Below are 26,763 nucleotides of genomic sequence, written 5' to 3' on the forward strand. Positions count from 1 at the left end.
ACACACTGTGCAGATGGCCTGTCCAGAGTGCAAATGCTGTCAGGCACACTCTGCACATGAGCTGCACAGTGCACAACTACTGTCAGACAGCAAATCGATGTGCTGTCCAGTGTACAAATAATGTTAGACACACTGCAGATGCGCTGCCCAGTGTACAAATACTGTCTGGCGGCTAGAAGCGGTGCAGGGCAGGTGGTGTGGGAAGCGGTATGAGGCGGTGCTAGAGGCGCCTTGAAGCTCTTGGAGGCAGTGTTGAAGCGGTCTCAGTAGGCAAGGAAGGCTGCCTCAGAAGTTTTAGGGACGGTGCAGGGGCAGGTGGAGGAGGCTGAGTGAGGCAGCCTGGGAGCTGCTGTTAGTAGCGCTTCGAGGCAGTGCTGAAGCGCTCTAAGAGGCCACGACGAGACGCTAGCGCGGAGCCTGTAGGGGGCGGTGCAGGGGCAGGTGCGGGGGATGCTCGAGGCGGTGCCGGAGGCGGCATCCAGGAGAGAGGAGGCGGGCCCAGAGGCTACGAGGGGCAGTCAGGGGCGGTGCGGGGGCAGGTGTGAGAGGCTGTCGGAGGCTCCGAGGGAAGCAGTGCGCCTCTCGGGGCTCCGCACTCTTTCAGCAGCTTTTAGGAACAGTCGGAAAACCCGGGGTCAGCTCAGCAGACCATGAGGCATACAGGAGGAGCGCACTTCATGCTGCAAGCCCAGAAGCCCCTCATCGGATCAACAACAGACCCGCGAGGCAGTGAAGTGAAGGAGCTTCTCAGTTGGAACAGACCTCACCTACGGAAGCCCAGAGCCCCATTCTACAAACGCCCAAAAGTGCCTTCCACGGATGTTCACAGGTTCCCTTTACCTGTGTGCACAGGTCCCATCTACGGATCTCACGGGGTACTTTGTACTGCTACGGATGCCCACAGGTCCTGCCCCTGCAGTCGGGGTATGTGCCTCCCAGGTACATCCCACAGAAGCGAGAATGCCCATTATTCCACAGATGCTCACGAATTCATGTTTACAGGTGTGCGCAGTCGCTGCTGCTGTTTTGTACACATTTTCCCTCCTAAGATGCACACATCTCGTTTGCAGATGTCCTCCGGTCCTTTAAAAAAAAAATCATATGCGTCGCTTCGACAGATATTCACAGGCCCTTTCCACTGATGTGTAGGGGTTTCATCTGCAGATGTGCACAGAACTTCCTCCTGATGTTCCAGGTCCCTTAAATATAGGCCAGCAGGTCGCACTTCGTTAAACAGAAGGCAATAAACAAACAGAAAACGAGCCAACTGTTCAAAGCATCATTAAAAGGCAATTTATGGAATTTGGTGAATCACTTATGTCAATTCTGTGACGATCACACCATCTAAAGCCTGGCCCACAGCATTTAGGACACCTAAGATTAGTGAAACCCAAATTCTGTGTCACCCAACAGAAAAGTTTGCTGTCCCTAAAGGCAGTAGCATCCATCTATTGTTGAGCTCAACGATCATGTTTCTGAAATAGAGTGGACATGCAAAATCTGGGACACAAGTAATTGGCTCTCAAATCAGTGGCACCCAAGCCAGTGGAACTTTAAGACAATGGAACCCGAAAGCAATGGCATCAAAACTTGAAGAAGCCAAGCTCTGTACAAACTGCTGTGGAGGCATCGAGTTATAATACCATACAAAGGTGACCCAAACATTTAAGAATGTGGACCACAAAGTCACTGGAACCCAAGGCGTGTAGCACTCAAAAGGCATGAAATGTAGAGTCAGCAGAACTCAAAGACTGATTAAAACCACTGGCATCTGATGTTTGTGCAAACCAACGGAGAGCGGGAAATAAAGCTTGTGTCTACGTAAGCCAATGGATCCCAAATCTTGCGGCGTCCAAGCCTGTGAAATAGAAAATCACTTGCACCCAAAGCATGCGTCACACAAAACAAGTGCAAACCGCTGCCAGTGGAGCTGCTCAACAAAAGCGTGCATCCAAAGTTCTCAAAACCTAAAGTTCATGGAGCCGTCATCAACTTTGGCCCATGACAGCCATCAGCCACCATTTGCTTCCGAAGCCAGATGAAACAGCACATTCCCAGCTGAAGAAGTTCACATCAAGTTTGTGTTTTTTTGGCTGCAGGTGCTGCCAGCAAGACTCGAGATCGCACTAGGGCATTTGTGTGAAACCCATGAGGTTGATGTGCCCAAAGCACCCACCAGGAGAGAGTGTGCCATCCAGGAGTGTGCCCATCGGGCCACAAACACATCAAGGCAGGTAACTAGGTGCGATGTATTCAGAGGTGTGGGTTGGTTGAGGATGATCACCTCATGTTATGCTCCCTTCGTGTGTGGTCTACTCACTAGTCATTTTCATCAGTCTCTAGTTACAGGTCGGTTCTGAAGGATACTGCCTTGGCCACTCTGAGGGTTCTGTTGCTGCTGGTTCCTGCCTCCGACAGCCTCTTGCCGTCTGTTGCTGCTGGTCTGATTTTCTGCTGGTTCTGATATGTCACCTGCCTGTTAGTTCCCAGTTAAATCTGGTTCTAGTCTCAGTCAGCTCCTTTTTAAGTCTGAGTTGGTGTTTGGTTTGTTGTTAATGTCTGGTGTCTATTTGAAGTGGCCACAAATGTCAATCTCTTTTGTGCTGGTTCTGATAACCACTGATAGATGTTTTGATCTCTTTTTTGTTGCTTTTGTTTCTGGTCTCCTTCAGTGTTTTGTTGGTTCTTGTTATTGAATGGTCTCTACTGGTGCTAATTATGGTCTTTCTCCATTCCTTAAGAGTGCTGTTGTTCTGTTTTTTTCATCACTTGTGATTAATGCTAGTTTTGCCGCTTATAGTCAGTTACACTGGAATTATGCGAAAACCACCATGGCTACACAATTATAAATTGGCAGCATTTGCCACATAACCCATTATTTTGCTGCACAATCTGCAGATTGTACCAAAAAAAGTTTGTTTCTAGCTCAAAGTTTCACAATTCACTAAAAATGCGGCAATACGCATTGCCACCCATTTGAAGGCCCTTTGCAAAGCTGGACTGATCACCTATTCTGTTTCTTATTGCTATATGTGGGTGTTAATCTGGACTAATGAGGTGCAACCAATGCCCAGATAGTGTTACCAAGTTTAACAAGCATTTGTAATGCAATGGGTCTCGCATTTGCTGAGGCAGAGCTGTTAGCGTTGTAAATTCCTAACTGGGACTTTACTTTCCACACAAACTGAAAATAAAAAGTAAAACAGTTGACATAAGCGAGCCAATTCAAAGCGCCGCCGTGAGCGCGAAGAGAGAGAAAAAAGGAAAAAGAAGCTCGCTTACAGTCAAAGTTATTGGCAAAAGTGCAATTAGCTATGTAACAGTGTCGATGGCCAAGGCGTTAACAAAACCACCGTAAGGGATAGACAAATGTAGAGTAGTTACCAATGAAAATAAAGGATTTTTGAAAGGCAAGCCCATGAACGAGTGATAGTGATGGGTGTGGTTACAAGCCCATACACATACCAACATGTCGGAAAAGCAGCGCTTGCGCGCTGCTATGCTCAACCTAAAAATGATGAAATAATTCAAAATTACAAAATCTGCCGCATTAGTCTGCATAATTAGCATTTTCTCGCCACATAATTTACTCAACCCTGACGCATAATTTGGCCATCTTCTGCCACATAATCTCAGTAGCCCTGCTTATAGTTCAGATTCCACTCACTGACTATGTTAAGGTGTTTTCTCTGTTGGTGCTCGGTCTGCTGTCTGCTAGTGTTAGTGTTGATCACTGTAGGGTATCTTTTGCCACTCGTTCTAGACACTCTTGGTATTGGTCTTTACACATTCTCAGTTTTCTTCAGCCTCTATTTCTTCTGGTTGTTGTCATTTTGTCTCTGGTTCTGGTCACTTTGACGTCAGTGTTAAGGTTGGTTCTTGGCTCTGTTGAGTCATTCTTAATTGTGGTCCAGGAAGAGTGTCTCTTAGTAGTCGGATAGATTTTGCTGTTGGTTCTGGTCCCTGATGCTATATTTTCTGGTCTCTTTATGGGCTTAGGTAAGTTCTGGATTTCTGGTGTCTGCAGGAGTTTATTCTGGTGTTCTTTTGCTCACTATTGGTGTTAATGTTTACATCTGTCTGCGTTTTTCTGGTCTCTGATGATGTTGGCCACTGTCATTACACTGTTGGTGCTATTCCAGGCAGTCTCATAGCTCCTTTCTGGCCACTGTTGATGCTGGTCTTGCTGTAGTTGTACCTTTATAAGCTCTGATCTTTTGTGGTATGCAGCTGGCCCTGGTTGTAGTCTCTGCCTAGTCTTTACTATATATGGTCAGCGGTTCTGTTGGTGCTTGTGCTGGTTCCTGTCTTGTCTTGATTATTTCTGGTGTCCTTTAGGCTTCTGTTGCTCCTGGCTCTTGTCAGAGTTTGGTGTCTGTTGGTATTAGTTCTAGGCCCTGTACATTACCTATTGGACCCTGCCCCCTGGTGCTGTCTGGTCTCTAACTTTTACTTTAGTTTCTGATCTCTGTTGGTGCTGCCTGCTGTCAGGGCTACGGTAAGCTCTCTGCCGGTTCTGATCACTGTTTAGTCTGTGATGGTGCTGAGGGTTCGTTTTTGGACTCTCTCTGGTTTATATTGTTCCTGTGTCTAATTGCTGATTGACACCTCTGTCAGAGTTGTATTTGGCCTCTGTCGGTCTCTACTGGTTCTGGATTTTTGTCTTAGAACAGGTCCTGTTCTCGGTCTTGTCTCAGGTGCTGGGTTTGGTCTCTGCACTCTGTCAGTAACAACGCTTGTTTCATTAGTGAAGGTTTTGTTTTATGTCAACTTAATGGATCTGCTGGTTCTGATTTCTCTCTTGTCTCTGTGGCTCCTGTTCGCATTCCAGTTTATGTTGGGTGGTTCTCATTCCTACCCGGTTTTGGCTGGTGCTGGTTTCTGCCTGGTTTCAGTTGCTGCTGGTTGGTCTCTATTTGGTAATTGTGGGTTTTGTTTTCATTGTCTTTCCCTCATTTGTTTTCTATTCTTTTGTTTCTGGTCTCTGTACATTCTCTATCAGTTGGTGTTGGTTATAGTCACAACACACACTCTTATTTGCACTCGCCCCGGTTTCTCTTACTGTTGGCTTTAGTCTGATGGTGTGTTGGGATTTTTCAGGTGCATCTTTGGTTGGACCTTCTCTTGGGTGGTGGGCTGTAGCTGTTAGTTCTAGGAGCTTTGGGACTGGTTCTAGTCAGTACCTACTGCTGGTTTCTTTTGATTACTTTGGGTGTTTGCCACCACTCATGCACAAATGCTTAATTAAGTTTGGAAGGCATTCACCTTATGGCTATTTGTGTCAATGATGAGCTAAGCTGGCAGCTGATATTTTGGATTTCGCCGTGCCTGTGTAGAGAAGGATGTCTATCACTCAATAATGCTGTGTACTGCTCATGAGAGCTGTGTACCCTGGGAAGAATGTGTGGCGTTGGGGTGGGTTGTGTACCATTATAAGGGATGTGTAGCAATTCGTGCCTCGCGTACCACCTGATGGAACCATGTTAATTCAGAGAGGAGTATACCACTACATGGGCATGTAGCACTGGACCCATGTGTACCTTTTGAGAAGGACACGTAGTTGTGCACTATTGGAGGGGGCTGTGCATCACTGGAGGTGGCTGGTCCTACTGACTATGGTTGTCTACCATTGGCGTGGATTTGCTTTAGGATTATAGTGGTTTGTCTGTAAGTGATTGCTATTGGAGGGCGTTTGTACCATAGGAGGTGTTCTGGATACTAGGAAAGCATGTCTTAAACTGGAGAAGTGTGTGTAAAGCTGGCGTGGTCATACATGATTGGAGGGGCTGTGTGCCATTGTAGCACTACAATGGCCTTTGCCGGGACAATGTACATTGGAGAGGCCTATGCACCATTGGTCAAGGGCATGTATCATTGGATGGGCTCACTGTTGGATGGGCCTATGCATCATTTAAAGGGCTATGTGCCATTACATGGGGCTGTGTACCACTAGATAGTGCTGTGTGCAACTGAAGAGGCATACAGGTTGTGAAAACATCATTGAAAGGAGCATCCCTTTCTGTAAGTCTGTAGTAATTTCCAGTTAACTGTGGTTATTCATGAGTCTACTATTTAAAACATGCAAGTGCTGTACCTCAACCATTAAAGCGTACATTTCAGCAGCTTGGTTTGGGCTTCCTGAAGAGGGCCACCAGTAGTCATGAAGGAGAGGGGCTCCAGATCTCACACTGGTCTCATGGGCAATAGGAATATTGGTCTGGTAGCCACCCATGACCTTTCCTGTCCATGGGAAGAGGGTGCAAGTGCTGCACTCCCAGAGGCAGTCTTCTAGACACCATGGCAGCTGGTGAAGCCTTATACTAAATCTTATGTCTTGTAACATGTTACCTCCGGTAGACTCAGATGGTGTCAACTGTAAATCACGAGGATGGGACTCCCAACCTCAAGTATATCACACCAGTTTGCATTGTATACTCAGAATGAGCCTCAAGTACTTGCAGGGGTTGGGGGTACTTGGGGCTGCAGATACAGCGTTTGTGTATGTCAAGAGGATGTGGCGCTGTAGGCTCACATCGAGTCTCTTCGAGATCAAGAGGGTGTGGTATAGTAGCCGCGGGTGACGGCTTGTGTGCGTCAATAGGGTGCAGAACTGCAGCTTCATGTACCTCAAGGTGGCGGGCTTTGGTGGCCTCAGTGAGGTTTTCTGTATAACAAGAGGGTGAGATGGTGCAGACTCCGCTGGTCTCATGTACATCTTGATGAGATGTGTTGTACCTGGGACTCAACTGAGGCTACATCACTGGAGGTGGCTGAGAGTACTGTCAATCTAAAGGCCTAGGGACCTACACAAGAAAGCATCAGTAGATTTTAAGGTCAAGGCAGGGGCATAGATGTCAATTTGTCCAGTGAACTATCTTTAATTTGATCCTGTTGGTCACCAGGACCTAGTGCAGGTGTAAGGTATAGAGCTGGTGGATCAATTGCTAAACTCACAGCAGAATTTACTGCGCTCTAGGGGTAGTGTTGCAGAGGTCAGTTTCCCAACAGATTCTTCTCCAGGTTTAGTGCTACCTCCCAAAATCAAAGGATTCTCTGATCCCAGGAGAGACCAGCGTAAAGGGAGCTATGATTGTCTCCAATCATTGTTTGTCCGTCTCTGACCAGACCGTGCAAAAGGATGACTCCTTTGCGCAGTGGAAAGCTTGTTGTCGACGATGGCGTTAACCTAGGGGCTCTAAGCAACCTTATTAAACCTCCCAACACTAGGTTTTGATCTTCATCATCCACTACCAAGGATATCTCAAAAACACTTGGGGTTGGGACCTGCCTGATTTTTAGGTCTGGCTTCACAACGCAGGTGTCTTATGGTCTTATTCTTACAAATTCTACAAAATATAGATAAACTGGTCTTTGGCCCGAGGAGTCTTGCTCTTTCATCATGTTATTAGCTGTCGGGGTATCACTTCTCATCCTGCGGAGTGCTTGCAATCCAGTGAATGAGGTACGATTTACTTTTCAAAAAAACATTAAATCAACCCTTAGAGCACTACACTATTTAGCTCATGGTTGCCCTCTATACAGAAACTATGTTTTTTTTTTTTTGCTTTCACTACAGCATGCTGTATTACATGTCTTAGCATTCAAAATGCAGGTCAAACCTTTCGGCTTTGCAGTGCGTCTTTCTTTATTGGGTTTCATCTTTGAGTTTAAGAGTTAAGGTCTGTTTTTGCGTAATTAAGATGTTACCATTACATTTTTGTTTACGGTTTTATGTTGTCTCCTAGAGTCAAATTCCCTTGCTCTGAAAACCCATGAATTAGAAGCTAGAGTGGACTGTTGTTTACGTAGGAAAGGCACACTCACCAGGACTCTCACGCAGTCCCTGGCAGTATCGGTGTGAGAAGGGATCCAACGGGAGCTCACAACATGCCAATTTTGGAGCATAGGTAAGCCCTAGCAGGTCATGTCTAAAGCCCAAATTATGGAACGGACGGAGACCACGTCAACACCTACTCGAAGCCTAAAGAGGAAATACAACTTGAAAGTAATAAAAAAAATAAAAATCTAGCAAATTTTGGGGAAATGTCCAATCATACAATTGGCACACTCTACTGTTAGACGCTAACCTCTGATGATTTCAGGTAACACATAGATGGGCAAAGTGTGTATCTTTGCAAAAGATAAGTTGAGGATTAATCAAAGCTCCAAAGGCGGACTGTTCAGGAAGTTAAAGACCTGGACAAGGACTTTTTTTTATTTCACAATTTTTAGTAGTAAACTATTGAGGCATTCTTGGCACTGAGGGCCAGATGTGTTAAATGTTTTTCACTGCCACAGAGCCCAGCGTGCACAAGTGGCTGTGTTTCCAAGAGTGACAAACCAAATTTCAATGCTTAAAAATGCAGTCACTAGTGAATTGCAAAGAGGCACTCCATTCTTCCTTGCAAGTTGCAAAGAAATGTATCAGTGGTTTGTTTCCGATCCAGTGGTCGCAAAGGATTGGACGGTTACTGAATGCCTGTCAGTTTGTAGCCATTCTCAAGGTGGAAGCTGCCTGGAAGGGACCATTTCTACTGTGTAAATATTTAACTTTGGGAATTGGTGGTGGATGGAGGCGAGCTTATGAAGGTTCTGTGGACCGCTGCATGCTCCCTGATGTCCCTGTTGCAAAGAGCAACCATTTTTTTAAATGTGGCCAAACCTATCCCCTCAGGGAACAGAGGTTGCAATACCATCACCTTTCAAATGCAAGGATGGAGATCCTCAATTACAAGCTGGCCTCACCGCTGCTTTTGAAGCGTGTCACAAGGATTTGCGGAAGGCTTTAATTGAATACCCTGATACCTTCCTCTGTGTAATGTCCCAAATTCATCAATAAAAATTGGTGCAGTCTCATCGCAGAAGCTAGACAATCATAATGCTGCGACATGGCCAACAATGCATGTGTCGCAAGGTTTCAACCAGGAATTACTAATTTACCTGAAAGATTTTGCTATTGTAACAGGATAGCTTTATAAAGCAACCACCCCATCACACAGCAGCCAGGCTTTCACTAGCAGCTATTGGGGGGAATTCAAATGAGTGATATATATACTCCATGCTGCAGGCCACCTCCTCCATCAGGCAAGCAGCCGCAAGCAGTACAGCTCTGAGAGGAGTCACTCAGACGAGTAAAACCACATTCAAATCTTCACATGCGCCATCACGACTAAAACAAAACACCCAAAAACTCCAAAGCCTGCTCTTATGCCTTGAAACCCTTGGTAGGAAGGAATCCTTAGGTTTTCTTAAAATAATGAGTTGCGGTAGGGTAATGCACAGTAATATTTTCTCTGTTCTTGCATCTTTAGTCCTGACAGGAATATCCCTCTAAGGATTTATAGTGGGGAAACACAAAAAGTTATTCAAGTACCTGCTGGACAGGTTCATTGTGGTCTGCAGTAAAATAAGGAGAGCCTTGTCCTTAGTGGGTTTAGCTTCAGGGGTTGTCTGCCTGTCTAGTTATGGCAGCATTCCCATTGTATTAAAGCTAGGATTTTAGCCTGTCATTTTATGTCAGGGTTCATATTATACCACAGTTTGGTTTTCAGCAAGGCTCTGATCTTGCCACCTTTCTGTAAATCTACATACGTCTGCTCCTGTGACGGCACTGAAAGTATGGTGCACTCCTGCCGCCCTTAAGGTAGCCATGAAGCAAACTTTGGCCCGTATTTATACTTTTTTAGCGCTGCATTTGCGTCATTTTTTGACGCAAAAGCGGCGCAAACTTAAAAAATGCAATTGTAGTTTGTAAGTTTGCGCCGCTTTTGCGTAAAAAAGCGGCGCTAAAAAAGTATAAATATGGGCCTTTGTTTTTCAGAAACAAACTTTCAAATTGGGTGTTTGCTTTTCCCCCCAAAAAAGAAAAGCATACCTTGTACCCTTGGAGCTTTCTCTCTTAGTGTGGGGGGTCATTATTTTCTTTCTAATTGTAACAGACATTAAAAAAGACATCAGACTGTCTACTATAAATATGATGGACACTCATTTGCCCTTAGCCTGACGATCCTACTCAATCATACCTCTGAAAAAAGTTTTCTGATGGCTGAGCCAGCGGAGGCACCTCCATTGGAAAAATAAAGGTCCACCTGACTCATAACTGAAAGGAGGGACAGGGTTCTCCTGGGCGTTTGTGATGGAGTACCGTCTGCCAAACTCAAAATCAGGCCCTTAGTTCCGACAAGTACAGCACTAAACCTTTTCACGAGTGGGCGAAGAAGCTGGTGTAGGGAAAGTGAATTTTGCTGAACAGATTTTCAAATGAGTGAATATACACTTGTATATTTGCCTATAAAAATGGAATTCTCAAAAGTTGATCATAATTGATTTACCGCAAATCTCCATTATCTATCCTTTTTTTGAAAATATTGGCATTCATCAAAAAATGTTCACCTCACAGAAATGGCATTTAAAGTTGATATATAGTTTAGTAAAATGTTTTTTTTCTAAGTTACAATTGTTTTTGTACGTTTTATTTTGAAAGCAATTACGGATCTTCCTTTCATGTTTTAGGATGTATTTGCATTTAATCAGAGAGCATTCTGGGAGCATTATAAATAGCTTCAAACTGTTACATTTTATAAATGTGTACATGTTTTATGCTGAAACCACTGTCAGTGATGCAAGCTGAGCTCATTTGTTTTGTGCTCTGACCCTAGTAGTTTAGGCTTTGCATTGATCAATAATATACACAAGTATAGATATAAATCTAACATTAGTGATGGACAATCCTCTTTAGCAGATTCATACTGTGGTACTGTAAACTTGCAGCCATTTGACTATCTCTATGTTACTAAAAATATTCATACTAATTCGAAGTGTTCAGGGAGAGTAGCAAAAGGGCTTATAAGTTGGCCTGGGGAAAATTTGAACCACTCTGGAGTAATCAAAGTAATTTCGTTTTACTCTTGTGATGCAAAATTACTGAAAAATCCGTGATTACTAATGCTCACATAATTCAGAGTAATTTGGGGCAAAAATGCCTACAGCATCACAAGAACAGCGCATAAGAGGCTGTTCCATTTAGATCTATTTTCTTTGCACAAACTCCATCTTCGGGTTTATTTTGGACGCAGATGTGCATTTTGTGCTAAGAAAATATTGCTAAATGCTGTGTTACACTCCTTGCATTGTTCTGCGTCTCATATAATTTTGTGTTATCATGCTAAAGCAAACTACGCAAGGTATGCCCAGTCTTACTTCTAAGACAATAGGCAAATGTAATAAGCTTTCCTAGATGACCAGTCATCAATTTATGGTGCCTTCGATACATGAGATCAGGCCCTATTGATGGCGCTTAACTTGTTGGCCTGTTCAACCTAAACCTAACAGTGATTAAAACTAGGCAGTGGTGGAATTTCAGAAAACAGTGACTAATAGTTCGCTTGGTTCCCAACAAAGAAATAATTGAGTTTCAACATGAGAGAGGCTATTTCTCTTATATATAGGCCATGGTGTCCCCCAGAGCTTGTGCTTGTTACAGTTACTATCTAACATCTATGCTCACCCACCCTGTCAGCAGCCTTTCACAATGCCTGGAGGTTACTTTCTATAACTAGGCAGATGGAAGGCAGTATGGTCGTGGCTAGCCAGCAGCCTTTTTATTGAGGTTTCTTACCTTCAGCGTGTAATGCAGAATGTCCAGGCGAAGGAGAGTGTACACTGGCGAAGCCTGAAAAAAAGCAAACCAAAAATCGAATTGATTTGCCCTAACCAAAACTGAAATCAAGATGGTCTCTTAACTTATCAACTTAAAAACCAGGTTGGACACCTTGTGCTACCCTAACCCAGCGAAGCAACTAGATGCGCAATGGATTTTTTATAAATAGCGTGAGGGCAAAGAAGTGTATTCTATTTAGGTACGCTCCAACTAGGAAGTTACGGAGACAAATTCTGTCATTTTTGTTAGACCTTTATATAGCTGAAAGAGTAACCACAGTCTTGTAAATATATTATTGAAATTCCCTTTTGATTGGCACTCTTAGAATATACAAGGAAAACTCTAAATGGTTCAGAACTGGCCAGAACAAGCTGTGCCACTCCATCTAAGAGTGAGCACACATTTCCAAAGGTTGAAAAAGCCCCACTGGCTCCCATTTTAGATCCGAATAAAAATGACATTTCCAACAGCCAAGAAAAATACAATCTATAGGACTGCACCTCTTTATAGGAAGCATAGACCAAAACTTTACATAGTGATACAAGTTCTGCTTTCGGTGGAAATTTCGTGTTCGAGGTGATTACATTAAAAGTGGTTCGTGCAGGCAAAAAATCTTTCATTTTGCAAAAGGGAAACAGGCCTATTCTGCCCCCTTTGTGTGACAAACTGGTTGACTCGTGCATTATTTAAATAACTAAATTTTCTGTGTCCTACACAGTGCCTGAGTGCCCTAGTCCGGACTGTTAGCCCTATTTAAAAGCACAATCACTCTGAACAACCATGGCATTAAAATACATGATCTGAAAATCAGTGGAGGTTAACCAGTTCATATTGGTAACACACAACCTATGCGAGTTATTCTAAAAACTTGAGTGTTTCTAGAAGGAAGGGAATATAGCCAGTCATCTTCCCTTCGAAGTGAAGCAAACAAAAACAAAAGAATTAAAAATAGAATACTGTTATAATGCACATTGTTTGGAAGCTAATATAGTCTAGTGAGATACCATTTCCTCTCCACCTAGCTTAAGATGAACATGAAACTGGAATAATCTGTTGGGAATTGTTGGCCAAATAAAAAGATAGAGGGTGAAACAAGGTTCAGTACAAAACATCAAACCAACCTCCTCAAAAAGTTCAGGAGTTTCATTATCCATTTCTTGTTTTCTTAAAGTTCATTGGGGGTGTATGCCTAACTGCTATCTATAGAAATGTCGTCTGAAGTAAATATAGTGTCTGAAATGCAGTCAATTTTTCGTACTTTTAAATCCAATAGGGTGATTTTTTAATAAACTATATTTAGCACACAATATTTATCTCCTGCAAAATTCTGACATTGCAGTGGTAGTTTGGTGCCACAATCCACGGAGCACAGTGCAGATACTTTATTTTTGTTTCACTCTGTGGTGCCCTTTTTAGGGTTGAGCCTGCGATAGCATGTTCCTCGCTTGCAGGACTCTATTGTTAACTAAAAAGGGCTTGGAGCCCGCGGGTTACTCACCATTTGTTGGCTTTCATGGCACTCATCTTTAAAGCCTCGTAATTCATCACTACAGGCCAAGCATCATTCCCTTTCCTGTCTGTAGAGCAGGGACCAAACACTGATAGATTCAACTTATTCAGTGCCCGTCCGCTGCTCCTGACATGATTGAGGTCCTTCGTTTAAACTTCTAGGGTCCTGCAAACAGAAAGTGCATGACTGGCAAAAATGTGCCCAACAGGACAAACAAAATTGTAAAGTTTTATTTTCCATAGCTAACTCTTATTTTGCCAAGTCTTCTTTTCTCACTTTGTACTCATGTTTTGTTTTCTTTTTGCTCATGGGTGGTGTACTCAAAAGAGGTTGGTTATTTTGTTCTAAATATTGTAAAGCAACATTGTTCCTTTCTCATGTGTAATTTCATAAATCATGCTTTTACACATAATTGTGCAGTACACCACAACCTACCCCACTGCAATCCAATTGACCCCAGACCAATCCAATCCGCCACACTCCAAAACAACCCACTCACCCCAATCCATTCCAACCCACCACACTGCAATCCTCCCAACACACCCCATTCTAATCTGCTCTGTCTGGCCTGCTCCAATCTGCCCCATTCCGATACAAAACATTCTTCCCCACTCCAATCTGTCCCCTGCCAATCCGAAACAATCTTCCCCACTCAAATCTAAAACAATCTACCTTACTCAAATCTGTCAAACTCAGTCCCAAAAACTCTGCACCCTAAATCTGCCCCACTCCAGTCCAAAACGATCTGCCCCACTCCAGCCTACCCCACGCCACACCAAAACAATGTCCCCCACTCCAATCTGCCCAATGTCAATCCAAAACAATCTACCCCACTCCAATCCAAAACAATTTGCCCCACTCGAATCCAAAATAATCTGCCCCACTCAAATCTGCCCTAGTCCAATCCAAAACAATGTGCCCACTCCATATTGCCCTACTCCAGTTCTAAATAATCTGCCCCAATCCAATCTGTCCCACTCCAATCAAAAACAATCTGTCCCATTTCAATCTAAAACAACCTGACCCACTCAAATCTGACAAACTTCAGGCCCAAAAAATCTGTCCCACTAAATCTGTCCCACTCCAGTCCAAAACAATCTGCCCCACTCAATCCAAAACAGTCTGCCATAATCCAATTTGCCCCAATCCAAAACAAAACAATCTGCCCCACTCAAATCTGCCGCACTCCAATCCAAAATATACTGCCCACTCCAACCTGCCCCACTCCAATCCAAAACAATCTGCTCCACTCCATACTGCCCAACTCCAATCCAAAACAATCTGCCCCACCTGATCCCAAACATCTAACTTCTCCAATCTGCTCCACGCTAATCTAAAACAATATGCCCCACTGCAATCCAAAAACAATCTGCCCCACTACAATCCAAAACAATCTGCCCCACTACAATCCAAAACAATCTTCCCCACTCGATCCAAAACAGTCTGCCACTATCAAAGTTGCCCCAATCAAATCCAAAACAATCTGCCCCACTCAAATTTGCTGCACTCCAATCCAAAACATTCTGCACCACTCCAACCTGCCCTATTCCAATCCAAAACAATCCACCCACTCCATTCTGCCACTCTCTAATCTCCACCACTCCAATCCAAAAACAATCTGCCACACTCCAGTCCAAAACAACCTACCCAACTACAATCCGCTCCACTCCAAACTGACCCACTCGAATCCAAAACAATCTGCCCCACTTTAGACTGCCTCACTCCAATCCACCGCATTCCAATCTGCCCAACTCCAATCCAAAACAATCTGCTGCACAGCAATCTGCCTCACTCCAATTAACCCCACTCCAGTACAGTATACCCAAATCCAATTCAATCTAATCCACCCGCCTCCACTCCAGTCCACGACAATCCATCCCACTCCAATCCAAAACAATCTGCCCCACTCCAATCCCAAAAAATATTCCCCATTCCAATGCAAACAAATCAGTCCCACTTCAATGTAAAATAAGCCACCGCACTCCAATCCAAAAAATATACCCCACTCCAATCAGCCCTACAGTTATCAGGCACAGGCTACCCCACTCCAATCCAATCCACCTCACCCCAATTCATCTCACTACAGCCATTTAACCCCACTCCACTCCAGCACAGCTCAATTCAGTCTACCCCACTCCAATCCAATACACCTCATATTATCAATCTAGTCCACCACTCGACCCTAATTTGCCCCACTTCAATCCAACCCACTCCGAACCAGTCCAACCCAGTTCACCCACTCAAATCCATTCAACCCAATTCCAGTCCAATATCTACCACACTCCAATCCATTGCAACCCAATCCACCTCACTCAAATCCACCCACCCCAATCCAATCCATCCCACTCTAATCTAATTCACCTTAATCCACCCCACTCCAATTCAATCCACCCCACTCCAAACCACCTTAATCCACCCCACTCCTCCCCACTCCAATCCACCCCAAAACTCCACCCACGCCAAAAAGTCCACCCCACTCTAAAAATTACACCCCGCTACAATCCACCCTACATCAATCCAGTTCACCCCACACCTCAAGGCACTCCAATCCACCCCACTCAAATCCAGTCCACTCCACCCCAATCCAACCAACCCACTCCAGTCGACACCACTGAAGTCCATCCCAGTGCAATCCACCCGCTCCAAACATCCATCCCACTCCAATCCAATCCTAATCCAGTCCACTGAACCCCAATCCAATCCACCCCCATTCAAACCAATCCATCTCACTCCATTCTAATTTTGAAATTTGCAAACATAATTATCTGCCTGTCCATAAATCATAGAGGACTAAACAATAATTGCATACATTTCGATCAATGTCATTCTGCATATTTTTTTAGTTATAGTGGCCATACGTGAGGATCTGACATCATTGACAACACCATGAGTTATGTGTTCAGTGTCACTACATAGCACTGATGACATAAGTGTCCCTGCTGTGATCAATATGTGGACCTACGGTTGCCTTCCAAAGTGGGTCTCCATACCTTTGCTCATGTGATCTCCATTCCTTGAATACACTAAATGGAAGTGTTTGGGGTAAATATACGCAATATACAGTACTTATTCCTCATTCCGCAAGAAGCCTTCGATTCTAGATACCATATTAATGTTTTCTTAAGAATAATTTCAACATAGATTTGGTTAATCCACCTCCCACGTCAACTAACTTCAGAACATTTTTCTAGTTGACACAAAACATTTTTATTGTATTTATTGGGAGGGTTAACCAGCATGGAGGGGTGGGGTGTGAGGAAAGAGGTTGTGTGCAAAGTCCTTGTGATGGGGCTGGTGCTTGGCAGGCATGAGGTGTAGTTGGTGGCAACTGTAGTAACAAATATTTTTTCTATTTTTTTTTTAATTGTATGGCCTTTTTTTTCAAACCCTTAACCGGTGTGATAGGCTGTTTCGGAGCAGTGCACACAAGTAGCCAATAATAGTGGTCAAATAGTGAGCAGGAATTGAAAACCACTTTGAAAGTGTGGCACAGGTTGATTACTTTAACTCTTCGTCTATTTCTTCCCAGGAGGGAAATCGAATGCATCATGTTATGTTCGCTATAAGGGTTGGGTGTTCTAGCTTCTGATGGAGTCTTGTGTGCATCAAGAGGGTCGGCATTGTAGCCTAAGATGGAGTCTTATCTGCATCGTAAGGTGATGTGTTTAGCCTCAGATGGCTGTCATTTCCATCACAAGGGAGGATTTCTAGCTTTGGACACAATCATATGTATAGCATGAGTGCGAGCGTTGTAGCCTCCGACCACTTGTATGCCTGTCATGAGCACGGGTGTTTTAGCTTCAGAAGGATTGTCATGCACACTATAATTTTGAGGTCTGTAGCTGCTGGGAGATTCTAGTGCTCATCAAGAGGGTGGATGTTGAAACTTCGGATGAGTTTTGTAACTTTAGGTGGAATCTCACACATATCATGAGGGTGAGCTCCAATAGAGTTGTTCTTATACCATGAGGTTGGGTGTTGTTATCTTAGGTCGGGTCTCTTCAATATCATCATGGGTGTGAGTGTGGTAGACTCAGATGGAGTATTGAGGACATCGGGGAGTGGGTGGGTGTTGTGACCGCGGGATGAGTATCTGTACACCACAAGGTTAGATGTTGTTGTAACTTGTGGGTGGCATCTCATGCACATCAGGAGGGTGGGGCTCTGTGGCCTTGGACAGTGTTGGTAGTAGCTCATGTGTCTGGGGTCTGATGCCTCAGTTGTGTATTTGTCGTACACCATGAAGGTGGTGATTTTGAGCCTCATGTGGACTTACGTACATCATAAGGCTGGGTGTGCTACCGTTAGGTGCGGTCTCGCGTACAACATGAGGATGGGATGTTTTTACCTCAGATAGGACTTTCAGGATAGTGTAAGGTTGGGAGCTGTAGCCTCAAAGGGATTTCTTAAAACATAATTGCAGTGGACATTCAGTGTGGGCTGATGTCACCCAGAGTGTTCTGACCTCACTCAGTGAACTGAGGTCACACAATGTGGGATGCAGTCCCTCAGTATACAACAAGAGCACCAGGTACTGAAAGTGGTCACAACTCCAATAGTGGTCATCCTGGCAAAACGTAACTCAGTGTGGAAAGTACCCACGCTGAGAAGTGTCGTCCCTCAGGATGTGCTATGGACACTCACTGTGAACTGATGTCACTTGTGCCGTTTGTAGTGCCTCGAAGTGTGGGTCAAGGGAGGGTATCCTGTTTTTTTCTCTTGCATTATGAAGGTGCTTGGTAGATGTCTCGAAGGTCCCTTGGTGTGAGGTCTTATCACTCAGCTAGGGTGGTGTTCTTTAAGTGTGGTGTGTATCACACCTTGTGAACTCTGTGTGGGTGCCATGTTTGGGGGGGTCACTCTGTGCATGCAGCACGTAGGGTGTTGTGGGCACTCAATGAATACTTTAGCATTGCGGACTCTGTTCACTTACATTGAACTGTGGTATTTCGGTTCTGGCTGCAGTCACCCGATTTGGACTGCGGTCACTCACTTTGGACTGCATCCACTCAGTGTAAGCTACGGTCACTCAGTTTGGGTTCTGTAATATTTTTGAACCTAGTCGCTAAGACAACGTATACGTAACTCTCCGTGACGTCCTGCAAAGGTTTTCCATATAATAAACCTCACTTGTGGGAATCGACCAAAGGCCATGGTTTATGCGGGGGCCAGATTTTACAGTGTCTGGAGCTCTCACAATGCACTGTCACGTTTTGCATTCCAGTTGCTTTAATATGTGGACGCTATTTATAGTTTTTTTAGAGTGCTACGAGTCGTTTTGGTTACTTCTGAGCACTAACCCCGATAGAGTGGGGAGTTAGGCTCCAGTAAGTGAGCCTTGGGTCCTTGCACGATATAATCCAGTCACTGACACCAGAAGTGAAGGGGGCTAGTCAACCGCATGCGGGAAGAAATCTGTTTTTAAGTCCTTCCGGAACATGAAGGTTCAATTGATCAAAAGGCTGAAGTGGGTTAATATCTGGGTGCCCTTCCGAATAGCAGGAATGGCATTTATACTATCCATGAACTTAGAAATTAGAAAATCCAAGAGCCTTTGCAATGCGGTTAGTGGACTCATAGCTTCAGGGGCTTATACATAATGAAGTGAGTAAAATGAGAACTCCAGGGCCCTTCACAATGTGGTGAATGAAATTAAAACCTGCTGGGGCCCTTCAAAATGCAGTGAGTGAAACCAGAACCCTTTGTGGTCCTTCACAATGTAGAAAGTGGAATGAGAACCCCTAGGCATCCTGCACAATCTAGTGAGTGGAATTAAAACCCATGGGCTTCCTGCACAATCAAGTGAGTGGAATTAGCACATCGACCACCCTTCACAATGTAGTGAGTGAAAATAGAACCCCTAAGTGTCCTTCACAATGTACACCCATTAAAAAAAAAACTCAAGTTTCCAAAGAAAGTTCTACCTTATATAGGTCATGATGTCCAATACCAAATATCACATACGGAGGAGCTCAATTAGCCTGGATTTATTTCTTTGCAGTCTAGGGTTTCTAGATATGTTTAATTATAAAGTCAGGCCTACAAGTCCCTGATTGCAAAGAAACATTTACGATTGGAAGACCTGCACAAGTATGGACATGGAAATCCTAAGGTCTCAGCAGGCCCTCAGACTTAAAGTCACACATCCAGAAGATATAAACAGAGTGGTACTCTTAAGAGGCTTAATGCCTGAATGTAAAATCACACTCCCCAGCTGGTAGCCTGCGCTCAGGGAAACCAGGTGGCACCATGTCACTGGGGCACCATTTTTTAATTCTTTTACTTTGAATTTACAAATGATGGTCATCAAGTGCACTGGTCCAAACTACCTAAGCTATAATGAGCCAAGCCAAGACTACAACTCCCAGAATGCACGTACATGTTAAATCAAAACTAAGAACTGGAAAAGTTATGCCCTGGAGATATGGAGTCACCATAGCTGCATTCCTCAATTCAGTCACCAACACCAAAAAGGTACTCACCAAAACCATATCCTTGCATGGGCAGGGCCCAAAAGTGGACACTCAAAATCTAATGCAGAAGGTTTAGATGAACCCCCTCTGCTCTTCAAGGTTCAGGAAAGGCCCTAGCCTGACGTCAATGCATCTTCCTTAGATGGAAAGCGGGGTGGTAAAGGATGGTGTATGGTAGCGCTTTCACAGAAGTCACTCTACCTCATCAGTGGTCGCAGCTCTGTCAGGGGACCCTGCAGGTTCCATTGATTGGGTTGGTCCCAGCATCGTGGTCTTCACTAAGCATAAAAAACTCGCAAAATAGGTCACCAGGCCAGAAAAATAGACAGTAGACAGCTGCTTCTGATGACTCAGCCAGTCCTAATTCCTGCCTCTTCCCTAGAAGTTTGCAAGATTTGCATAATTTGATTTCATATAATTATGCAAAATTTCAGGGAAATTATGAGAAAAGCAAATCATTAATGTATCGCCATATTTCAACACAAAATGTGTCCTTGCAAAAACAAAATAGCGTGAACAACCACTGCTTGCTTTCTGGTTCGACATGTTCACATGCTCTCCCACACTGCAATTGTATCTCAAACATCAGCAGAACTACGCAACATGGCACAGTGGAGTAATTTTAGCAATTTCACGTAACAAACATTATGAAATTCCCCAAATTAAGCAAATTACGTCAACATATTTTAAATTTCACACTGCTGTACTCTTTCCCATGTAAGGGAGAGTAGACTGTTGCAAGTGCTGCCTCCTTCTTATGGCAAAGAGGATTGCACTACTGCTTGTGCTAACTCTGTCTGTCGCAGGTCCTTTCTGACTCTTTCCCATGCAGAGGGTGGTCTGTGCTTTTTGTGCTGAGTCTGCCTGTTCACTGTTTTTAGGTCTTGCATAGGCAGCGCATGTTCTGTCTCGTTTGAGACATGCTGTATCTACTCTGTCGACTTCGAGCACGTACATCTCTTTTTATTGGTTCCATCTCTTTTTATTGGTTCCTTTTAATGCTGTTCATAAATTAGTGCTTTTCATAGGTGAATCTATTTTATTTGTCCCTCCTTGTGGTGGTTTGTTCCCTCCCATAGAGACTGGCCCCGTTACATGTCGCTGTCCCCTTATCGGCATTTATGTGGTTTGCGGCACACTATTTTTTTATTTTTCCTCGTCTCGTATTTGAGAATACTCGTGTTTTGCAAATCTATTTTTTTTAAATGCAATGTTTGCCTCTTTTTTGTTGTTTTTACCAAAAAAAGGTGATGTTTGCCCATCTTTTGTGTTTCAGCTTCAGTGCCGTCACAATGCTCCAATGCTGTCCCCCCACCCGTCCCACAACACAGCTTGCCCACCCCCACAAACCCTCTGAGGTCGCTGCTTGCATGTCCCTCTCCCCCCCGGTAGCTGCTTGTTTTGAAGGCCACAGTCGCCTAAACATCAAGGGCTGCATACAGAATGCGACAGGCACCTACGCGATTTGTCTTGGTATGTTCCACCCATGGCAGATCCTGTAGCGCAATCAGTCCCCGCAATCCATGCAGCTTAGTTTTGTGTCACGAGTGCTCCACTTTGTACATGACCGGCGTGTCGCTGCCTGCAGTCTCCCCCTGTTTCTCTAGCTGCTGTTGAATCCTGGTCTCCACGGCTTCCTATCTAGTGCCATAAAGTCCGCCAGATATTCTACATTTACATTACAGGCACCACTTGTTAGGCCTACCACTGTCTAGGTCGCTACAAGTTCGGTGAGTGTTTTCACTTGCTGCCACAGTGCTTGTGGTGTTAGGAATTTGGATTTTGTGGGCAAGGTTATTTCCCCTTGCCCCTGTTCTGTTTTCAGCACTTTCAGATACATAAGCTGAAATTACCAGTTGTACAAAAACACTTTAAATAAATAGTTCTCAATGTGGTGCTATAATGTGCCTATTAGTGTTAAAGCTTCTTGGTTAATAAAATACACTTTTTAGAATTCTGGAGAGACCTTATCATATTTTCATTAAATAGCATCGAACCCCATCTTTGGCTGTGTGTGGCTGTTCACCAGTGGCATGTGAAATAACAGTAGATGTTGTAGCAATCAGGATAATATGCTGCATGACTACATACTTATAAGGTCCCAAAGGCGAGCCCTATTGGCTGCGCCAATGCTTGTTTTTTTTAATTTGTTTATTATGCTTTTCAATTTTGATGCTATTAATACAGGATTATATGTACGTCAATCAGTTCACATTTGTGCAGTTGTCATTACAAGGACCAAGGTGATAGTTGATGTTACCTCTCAATGGTAAGATCCGGTCTGTGTGTATCCTGTTGGGGCAGCTGTTTGGACTAGTATGGGGTAGGGAGTCTCTGTTTCGGTGTTGAGTGTGTGTTGCAAAGGACTAGTGGGCGGGGTCTGCTCTGGATTGGTGAAAGCCGTAAAGATTTCACTGCAGCCCTCTACAATGAAATGCCGCCCAAGTCCACACCTTTCCTCCTGCAGTAGTATGTGGTGTTCAGTGGTGGCACACTTGCCTATGTTATGCTTCCATTTCTCTATGGCTCGGGACTCTGCCTGCTCCATTAGTTGTTACTAGTTTCTTCCCAGCTGGTACAGTGCTGATCTGAGGTTGTGCCCTCTGCATTAGAGTTCTGCACCTTCTCAGGCCCTGGCTGAACAAAGCACCTTGGTAATGGCACTGTGTCTGTGTTCCTAAGGTACTTCAGATTACTAAGTTGCAAAGAGAAGGCTGCATTTGTTTTCATTTGGTTAGAGGAGTACCAACAACTGCAAAGATCTCAAGATTCTCAGTTCCAAGTGTGAGTAGCACATCCCGTACATTTTTTTATTACTTTGCTTTCTGGGATATGTAGTCCGGTAATCAGAGACTACACATCCCACAATGCAAGGAAAAACCTGGAGTGGATAAGCTGCTCATGCTTGAACCTTGCAAACTTCAGAGCCCTGTAACTGCCCCGTGCCACAATGTCAAATATGGCTCCCATTCCACTTCCAACATCACACTCCATCTTAGAAATTCCAGAACGCCATTTGCTGATGGGCGGGATGAAAATTCAAGACTGGTTGAAGAAGACAGACATGGAACCTTGAATCCAATTACAGCTTCTTCTTGCTTTTTAACCAGTATCCTGCTGCATTATGAACAAACCTCCAATGCAATCTGGTGTTGGCGAAAACACTATGACTGGCTGAAAATGTCACACAAGGAAAGTTAGAGGCACTTTTGGACACTCTAGCACCGCTGTGACTGCATAAAAAAAAATAAAAAAAATAGCCCACACCCTGGCCCTTTCAGCAGGCAGATTTGGCAGTGCCAGAGTGCCTGGTAGGCCAGACCAACACTGGGTGGAAGCAGCAGTCCTGGCTTCTGGTAACAGCACATCCCATCCTGTCCTGGGGCCTCCTGGCAGCTTCTAGAGCGAGGGTGCAGGTGGAGGCATAAGTGCAGACTTTTGCTTGTACTTTTATCCTTGCTTGTCCTGTTCTGTCCATGCCTTCCTGACTACTGCTCACACAGATTAGCAGTTTGATTAAACCAGTCTGCCAAATCCGTGCAAATGTTAGGATTTCTACTTTCCAGTACACAGCTCAGCTTTCAAGTAACCGAAGTTAGCGGGTGGCTATTTTGTTAAAGTTTGAGACACAAGCACAATATAAAGACCTTATTGTCATCACAAATTCTTTCAATGCTAACGGCTGACATCAAGGCACAAAAATCTCAAACCGACAGGTGTATCAAACAAAAGGGCTGTTGACTACTCCATGTATCATAATGGTGTTTTTCAGCCTTTGGCGAATCCTAGTGTTCCACAGACGTGCCAAATTGGAAATTAGTTTTGGAGGAAGGGGGTTGAGCCTTGAAAAGCAGTGTCTATGGGTAATGATGTTTTGAACCCGTAACCACCTTGTTAATTATGAAGTTGTGGGTGCCAAGGAGAGGGGGGCGAGACTTGGAGCCCGGCACAACCTGAGCATGCCAACCCACTCTCCCGAAAATACAAATTACAAGGGCTCCGAAGCTGCTGTCAAAGTCCTGTAAAGGTTGTAAAACCCCTGATGGCCATCAACTGTGCTGAGCCATCAAAAAGCCATTCAGTGCAATGAAAACTGGCTCCCTGCAAGTGTCTCCAAAGGACTGTGCACAGTGCTAAATCTGCTGTTCAGCGGGAGACGATGTAAAATATGCTGATACTTAGTGACACATAGTAGCACCATGTGAGTTAGCAGGTCTGGTTTCAGGCTTCTAGGCCCACAAGGATAATGGAAATCATGAAATTACAAGTCCTAGCATGCTTAATGCTTTTGGCTGAAAACAAAGGGCTGGCTGAAAGTTCTCTCTAGAAAATGGCAGTTTAAAGTCATCTGGAATTCCATGTAATCAGGGACACCATGTTCCAGTCCAGATTTAACTTCTACATATTGTCATGTAAAACCTCAGCTCACTTCATTGAATCTGAATTCATCCAGAATGCATGGAGTTGAAAGATGAATGTCCTGGATTGGTACGTAAGGAACCAGATGTAAAGGAGTCCTCTAATCACCTTAGGTAATTTCACTGCTTTGCAAAACCGCTTATGAAGAGTTGGACTCTTCACATAGAATATTTAAAAAGCTATTAAGATGAAAAGCAACTAGCTAGACCTCTAAAGGGGGAAAAGCAAATAATAGAAAATTACAAATATTCCCTATTTCCGGCACGCCCATCTCTGATGAAAAATGTGGTGGATGTGCTTTGAAAGTTCTGTGCAAATAAGGTTACCAGGTGACTCAGTGTCATAAATGGCCCCATCCCAGGTTTTGGTTTAACAACCCAAAGCATTCTAAGCTTTATAATCCTGGCTCACTTCAGTGAAACCATGCTATCCACAAACCTGAAGACAAGATGAGTAGTATAGCTTTAGTGATGTGGAGCCATCTGATGACCTCATGTACAAAGAAGGAAGCACACAGAACACAAATGTAACGTCACAGCACCATACAGCGCATGGCTACTAGATGGCTCTTTGCTATCAAGGAACTGTGCCATTCCTAGTTCTTTCATTTAACAAATCACTGCTTTTCGGTACCTGAAGTCCTTTTTCGTAGATCAAGTGTAGACTTGTGTCTGGGTAGGTTGAATGGAGCACGAAGACCAGAAATCCCAGGTTTTCCTTTTCCAGGGGAGAGTAGAGCTTCTAGAACAGGTTTTACGTCTCTTAAACTATCGCAAGCCAGATTTCGAGCAGCTATTCTAATCCAGGTTTTTCCTCTGTATTCCTGTTCTTCTCATTTCACTTTATTATTGTAGGACAAATACTAAGAAGAAAAGCAAAAGCCAAAACTAGATAAGTTACTATCTAACACTAGAACGGCGGTAACTTGAGACCTCTGAAGACTCTAGACCACCACTTCCCAAATCAGAGACTTAAATCTGAAATGATCTGGCGATCGGGTTTTGAAAGTACATGGAAGGTTTTAATTGATTTAATCTTATCCACACATCACATCCAGAGTATTAGAATCACATCCATTGATAGCCATTATTCCAGGAACCCTCACCATTAAGATTACCAGATGGCACTATGTCATCAAGATATCAGGTCCCAATCATAGTCTTTCATTTAAATACCAGTTTATCTGCAACCGCTGGCTACCAGTAGTCCAGGTGCTGCCTAATCTCAATATGTGAACTGTCTGAGGTTCCACCCTGATTCGTACGATTGCCTCTGTCCATCACACGTCCTTGGTAGTCTCCAGCTTTCAGGCCACATCCTCTTGTCAAGCCTCCACATCTTCATGACACTCTCACTTGTGTGTTTCTACGAGGCGTTCCTGGCTTTTGTTTCCTGTTGTACTGTGAACTTCCCTGAGTGTTGATACGTGTAGCCCGTGCACATTTGAGATGTTTTTGTGCACTTTAGCAGGTATGCCTTTTGTTGGGGGACAATGAGACGCACCAGTACCAGTGTGCCTTTTTGCCACCTTCCTCTGTTTCTGGCGAGGGGCACATCTCATGCCCGCAATTCTTTTCACAATGGCACTTTTATGTGTGTATTGCATCCATTACATGTTGCCTTTGCAAATCTGCAATCCTTGTTTTGTCAATCTGTAACTTCAGTGTCGAGGACTCCTAGACGATTGTCATACATTGATGATATTGTCAGCACGAGTCTGTACTTTGCCTTTGCACATAGCTCTGCTTTCCTTCAGTCCTTTAGCATGCAGCACCTGCATGGATTCTACATTGATTGTCTTGCCCGCAACTGTGAATCCCTGGAGGTGTTTCCTAGGCTTATTTCTATGTAGGTGCTACAATGATGCTAATGGCTATGCGCCTGACATAGAACATTTAATCCTGTGTTGTTGCCCTTCTTCTGTATCCCCAATGAGTACTGTCAGTTGGGTTCTCCTCCCCAGGTCATATAGTACTGGAAATTGAAGTTACTCACTATCTCAGAATATTTGTTTACTTTTGTGATGTGCTGGCACTCTTCCATTAAAAGTATTGCACCAGTGCTGAGAAGTGCTGGCACGCTCCCATTAAAAGTATTTCTCCAGTGTTGAGAAGTGCTGGCACGATCCCATTAAAAGTACTGCACCAGTGCTGAGAAGTGCTGGCACTCTCACATTAAAACTATTGAGCCCTGCTGAGAAGAGCTGATATGCTCCCTTTCAAATTAAAGAAGTTTAGGTACCCGGTGCCTTACTGTACCTGCCCAAATGAAGACGTGATTTCATGATGTCTATCTGCAAAGTGACACCGTGTGATGTTTTGTGTTGGTGACATAAGGCAGCACTTAGTGCATTGTTTGGTCAGGCCTCAAACCCAAACTGTTATCCATAGACAAAGGTCCTCTCCTATTTAGAACAGTTACTTGAACCTAATTTGGAAGAATGGTCTCGATTTCAATACAAAATACTGTTAAAGGATAATTTCATGGCACACACACTCTCCCTCTCTCTGTTTGGAAAGACCTCAGAAATGTTGGTTCGTTCACAAAACAATGAGCTTTCTCTCACTTAATACCCCTACTAATCCGTATTCCTTTCCATTTTCACTGTTTGTGAAGCCCCTCTTGCACACCCTGCTTGTCCTATAATGTATTTAATCATTCTGTGCCAGCGTGATTGTGGAGAAGTCTGACGCTTACACTAC

At 44.1% G+C, this 26,763-nt stretch overlaps 1 long non-coding RNA gene across 1 annotated transcript in view; it reads left to right on the forward strand.

Annotated features, from left to right (window-relative positions):
* The first annotated feature begins 535 nt into the window (after nt 1-535).
* Nucleotides 536-26,763, forward strand: part of LOC138268607 (uncharacterized) — a 37,002-nt gene continuing 10,774 nt past the window's right edge. The window contains exon 1 of the long non-coding RNA XR_011200033.1: nt 536-2,234. This is a non-coding gene — a long non-coding RNA (uncharacterized lncRNA). The remainder of the gene's footprint in view (nt 2,235-26,763) is intronic.

Source organism: Pleurodeles waltl, chromosome 12, assembly GCF_031143425.1.
Source record: "Pleurodeles waltl isolate 20211129_DDA chromosome 12, aPleWal1.hap1.20221129, whole genome shotgun sequence".
NCBI lineage: Eukaryota > Metazoa > Chordata > Amphibia > Caudata > Salamandridae > Pleurodeles > Pleurodeles waltl.